Here is a 5,746-nt window from a genome sequence, read left to right as displayed (position 1 = left end):
GCTAGTGGTTCCAGTAAAGATCAAACATTTATAGGAATGTGGAACTATCAAACATTATTCCATACATCATCTGTATGCTCAGACATCTGTATGCATCACATTCACTTCCATGTTCTCTTCCAAACATGTTTATGTCTGTGTGGACCCGAGTCTTTTCACCCTGAGCAGCCAAGAGGAGGGGCCAAAGCACAGCGGCTGAGCAACAAGCAGCGGCATCGCTTCTCGGCCTTTTGGCTAAGATCAAGTGTAGTATCTGTTCTTATCAGTTTAATATCTGATACGTCCCCTATCTGGGGACCTTATATTAAATGGATTTTTGGGACAGGGAGACGGAACCGGAGCTTGCTTCGTCCGCTCCGTGCATCGACCTGGTATTGCAGTACTTCTAGGCACGGTGCGCTTCCGTATACGGAAGATCTGAAAAGTAAAAGTTAGAGCTTGGTTCTCATTTGAGCGGTTCTTCTATTTTTTTTGGATTTCAGCGAGGTCTTCTGTAGTCACTTTTGCTTTTAGAATGCACATGCAGCTGCTCCCTGGATACCTTTTTTTCTTTCCCACCCCCCAACTCTGTTCTTTTTTTCCTTCTCTTACCCTTGCAGGTCTTTTGCTCTCCCCCATCTGGAATTAAATTTTATTCCGCTCCTGACCTGCCGGGATTCGATCCCACGACCTGTGGTTTCAGTGGATTTTGCTGGATTCGTCTGTTAGCCCAGCAGGCAGATGTGAGCCTTTTCACAGAAAGCAGGCTTGTGTGGCGGGGAGGGGAAGAGGAAAAAAAAAAAAAAAAAAGCTTGACTAGTATCCTGCATCTGGTAAAGACAACATTTAGTCATTTTCTATATTATTTACTATACTAACATTTTACCTCTAATATTCCTCTCTATGGATGGGGGTGACTATTACTGTCAAATATAACCTTAATATCATCAGCTCAAGGATTTACACCAACTGAAAGCTGGTATAAATCCTGGTGTGTGAATTAGGCGCAGATCACTCAAATTCCATAATACTGCACACTTCACTAGGGAACACCCCTGACCTGCTCATGCCTCTCCCATTACCACACCCATTTTTCAGTTGCACACTAAAGGATTTACGCACACGTCTTTATAGAATAGCGCTTAGCAAGATGTACGTGTAAATCTAAATTTTTGCTGATTGAGGCCAATAATTGGTTGTTAGGGCCCAATTATTAGCACTAATTGGCTCATTAACCAATTAACTTGCATGCAAAAATAAGGCATACACCCAAATTTGCATGTGTAATTTTGAGCACCATTTATAGAATCTGGTTTACAATAAGAACAGCCATTGTAGAAGAAAATAAGTTCAAAGGACGAATAGCATCATTAAGGAGTTTCCAGGCATAAGCAAAGCCATTTGCTACTTATGGTGGCAATTTTATAAAGCTTCACACATAGAAAGGAGCTTTTATAAAACTGTAGGACCATGCATGGAAAGTTTATATCTAAGTTTGGATGGAGCACAGGTAGCTTATATATGTGCATATTCTTTAATCCAATCTTCTAATGTGAAATTCAAATTCAAACACACTCCATTCATATTGACTCCACATGAGAGGAGGAAAAGACATCAGTGACTGAATCAGCTTATAGCAATTATTGCCGAACAGCTTCACAACTGACACTTCCTTAGTCTAAAAACCTCCCCTCATTTAGTTTAAAGGTGAGACCCCTGTCTTTTTTTTTTCCTTTTTTTCTTCCTACATTCCCAATATTATTGAGTTCCATCATTCAATTCATATACAATGTTCGCAGACGTGCATATTATTTAAACCAAGAGGTTTTCAATGCTGTATAAATGTTTCTCAACACTTATCTTTGAAGCTATTTTTATCTTTTCAACGGAGCTCCCCATTTCACTGGACACTTCATCAGGAGCTGCTTCAAAAGAATTGCTGTTCGCACCAGCACCGGCCTCCTTTAGAAAACAGGACAGTCCTATGAGTGTGATTAATTAAATCATACCTGGTACTGCAATGACTTCTCTATCTGCATGTTAAAACATCTAGCAGTATAAATTGAATAAACTTCTTTTATCTGATGGAGCTGATTCTCTGCTTGTTTGGGTTAACACCGAGTTCCTGAATGGCACTTACCTAAGTAAAAGATGCTGATTTAAAAGTCAGTCAATTAGCAACAATCATTCTATCCAGTCTGAACGGGAGAGCGCACACCAATCAGAGCACTCCAACTATTTCCTTCATATAACCACTTTACAGCCAATCAGAATGAGGAAACTGCTTTTAGTCCATTCACAAAAACACTTTACAATCAATGTTAATGTTTAATCCTGCAGGTTCTAAGGTGTTAAGCTTCTTTATCCGTCTTTGTTCAGTTCTTAATAAAATGGTTACAATGGTTAGTGTATTTAGGTTTAAAAAAAAGGTTTAGACAAGTTTCAGGAGGAAAGGTCCATACTCTGCTATTGAGGCAGACATGGGGGAAGCCACTGCTTACTCTGGGATCAGTAGCATGGAATGTTGCTACTATTTGAGTTTCTGCCAGGCACTTGTGACTTGCATTGGCTACTGTTGGAAGCAGGATACTGGGCTAGATGGACTTTTGGTCTGACCCAATATGGCTATTCCTATGTTCTTATTCTCTTACCTAAAATAGCCTTCAAGTAGGTGCAGAGCAGCTCAATCACATTTAGCAAGTTTTTCAATCTTATCTTTAGGCAAATGTGATTCTATCAGAAAGGAATCCAACTTGATTTCTAGCAAGGTGACAGTTGTACAAGGACCCACCTATTCTTCTCCCAACAAAGGAATCACAAAATCTTCAGCTAACTCTGAAAAATAGAAACCAATCATGCACACTTGCTAGACTTCATTGGGCCAAGAAAACGGAAGTCATCAAGATAATGAACAATGAAATCTGACTCATTTTGGCCACCACTCAGTGACCTCTCAATGAAAAAAATATGTAGTAAATGTCTCAAAAGAAAATGTAGATCACAGAGCAACTATGGGCATGCAATTGTCTACGTAATAATTTATCTTGAACAGAAAAACTAAAGGGTGAAATGGGACAGGGTTTTGAGGCAGCAAACAAAATGCTGACATGAGATCTACTTTTATCATTAACGAGTCTGGCCCAGCATGATGTAACAACTCAACTGCTGAATAAAAAGCATATTGCACTGAATGCAGAGCTGGATCAATGAAAGAATTAACACTATACACAAGAAGATAGGAGAAATTATAAATTAACTGAAACTTCCCTGCTTCTTTTTCTAGAAATAATGCCCAGGAGAATTTAATGGTCTAGCTGCCCTTCCTAAATCTAGTTCCTTCTGCAATTTTCAATACTGCAATATCCCCCACACTCCACACTGAAGGATAATTCATGGCTGCATGAGCCCAAGTTTCCCATCAAATCCATAAAACCAGGCTTTCCCATGGCTCACAAGTAGCCTTAAAAATAATCACAACATGCTCTGATAGTAACCAGAGCAGCGATGACTCAAAAACCTGCCTGATGGCAACCCAGCCTGAAGAAGGATATAAGGAAGCCCATTAACTTTTCCCTAAAGTCCATTCCTGTTTCCTCACTCCCACTGTTATCTTACTCCAAAACATCTCCCCCAAACCTCAGCTTATTCCTTCCCCTTCCCCCCATAACTTACCTGAACAAGATGTCCAAGGAAGTTCATCCATGTCAGTCTCTTAAAGGTTATAGAGGCTTATATTGTTTACTAGTTTTACACAGATTTATATGAATGCTGAAGTACAACTTTACTCCTACTATGCAACAAGTATAATAATGTATTTTTGTACAGCGCTGCGTAACCCTAGTAGCGCTCTAGAAATGTTAAGTAGTAGTAGTAGTAGTAGTAGTAAAAGGAACACTATGTTTAATGCTTATAACAAACAATTATATGCCCATTTCAATTTTGAGTGTTCTGACAGATCTACACAGTAACACAAATCATTGCATTTTGATTAGGTTACTTTTAAGTATTTTTTGCATTGAAATGCAAATAAAAATGAAGACTTTTCCTGTGCAGAAACTGTGATGCATTTATTACGCTTATATTCCTGGGCTGGCAGAATACATTTATAAATGCCAGATAGAAAGTGATTGTTATTTCTTTATGCTGGCCACTGCTCTCTTACCTTAAGTAAGTCAAGCCTAGAGCATAGCTGGAAGCACTTTAAAAGTGAGTAAGCGAGTATTTAGAAAACAGTGTCTTCAGAGTCACTTTCCAAGGCAAGTTATAAGACAGAGAATTTTATGGAAGAAGGAGAAAATAGAGATTTTGCTCAATTCTGAACTCAGTTCATACAATGAAAAAGCTTTAGGAAAAAATATGATATATTTGATGAACAAAGTGATTGCATTCTATTTTTAGAAAAAAGGCTCAGAAGACCTGTAGATCTTCCAAATGTCATATAAATCCCCATAGTATGATGTTTTCAATCAACCCTACCTCAGAATATAAAGGATCAATTTTCAAAGACCCAGGGCAGGACTCCCACTTATATTTGTAACTTCTAGAATACTGTAAGTTACACATGTATCTCTGATAGTTAGGCACCAACACTTAACTCCATTTCTATGGCTGGTGTATATGATCATACTTAATTCTAGCATGTATTTCACTTGTTAGGTATATTAAAGAAAAAGAAAAGAGAAAAGGCAATCACCAAAAATGATTAAGTCCAAAGAGAAGGCTGGACCCTCTCCCCCCAAAACAAAATGTCCACAGCAGTATGGTATGCAAACTACGGGGTCCTTTCATGAAGTTCTGTTAGGTGCTGATCAGGCTTATTTTCGAAATAGAAGGGCGCCCATCTTTTGATACAAATCAGGAGATGGGCGTCCTTCTCTCAGGGTCACCCAAATCTGCATAATCAAAAACCGATTTTGGGCATCCCCAACTGCTTTCCATCGCGGGGACAACCAAAGTTCCCGGGGGCATGTCGGAGGCGTAGCGAAGGCGGGACTGGGGTGTACCTAACAGATGGGCGTCCTTGAGCGATAATGGAAAAAAGAAGGGTGTCCCTAACGAGCACTTGGCCGACTTTATTTGGTCCATTTTTTATTATGACCAAGCCTCAAAAAGGTGCCCGAACTGACCAGATGACCACCAGAGGGAATCGAGGATGACCTTCCCTGACTCCCCCAGTGGTCACTAACCACCTCCCACCCTGAAAAAAACAACTTTAAAAACTTTTTTGCCAGCCTGAAATGTCATACTCAGGTCCATCGCAGCAGTATGCAGGTCCCGGGGGGGGGGGGGGGGGAGGTATGTGTGTGTCAGCAGAGGCATAGCGAAGGCATGGATGTCCTTCCTTCAAACATCTTGGACATCCTGAACTGCCTCCCCCCCCCAACAGGGATGGCCAAATTTCAAGGGAGTGAAGTGGAGGAGTGGCCTAGTGGTTAGCGCACTGGTCTTGCAATCCAGAGGTGGCCGGTTGAAATCCCACTGCTGCTACTTGTGATCCAAAAGCCAAATAAATAAGGGGTGTTGGAGGCATAGCAAAGGCATGGACATCCTTCTCACAGAAACATCCACATTTTGGATGTCCTCAACTGCCATCGCAGGGACGGAGGTATAGCGAAGGACGCCCTTCACCCATACTCTAAAAAAAAAAAAAGATGTCCCTGATGAGCACTTGGACATTTTCACCTGGATTTTTCTAAGGTTGTAGATGGCAATTTATTTAAGGTTGTACACGGCTATTATACACGCAGCTTCTCTGCATGTATGAAGC

General features: G+C 40.5%; 1 non-coding gene across 1 annotated transcript; it reads left to right on the top strand.

Moving 5' to 3' along the window:
• Positions 1 to 214: 214 nt before the first annotated feature.
• On the top strand, positions 215 to 405 carry LOC115463829. Its single transcript, XR_003941110.1, has one exon. It is a non-coding gene; the product is annotated as a U2 spliceosomal RNA (small nuclear RNA).
• The last annotated feature ends 5,341 nt before the right edge of the window (positions 406 to 5,746 follow it).

This window comes from Microcaecilia unicolor, chromosome 2 (genome assembly GCF_901765095.1).
Source record: "Microcaecilia unicolor chromosome 2, aMicUni1.1, whole genome shotgun sequence".
NCBI classification, from domain to species: Eukaryota; Metazoa; Chordata; class Amphibia; order Gymnophiona; family Siphonopidae; genus Microcaecilia; species Microcaecilia unicolor.
The sequence above is the reverse complement of the archived record's forward strand: the minus strand, read 5'-3'. Positions and strand labels throughout refer to the sequence as shown.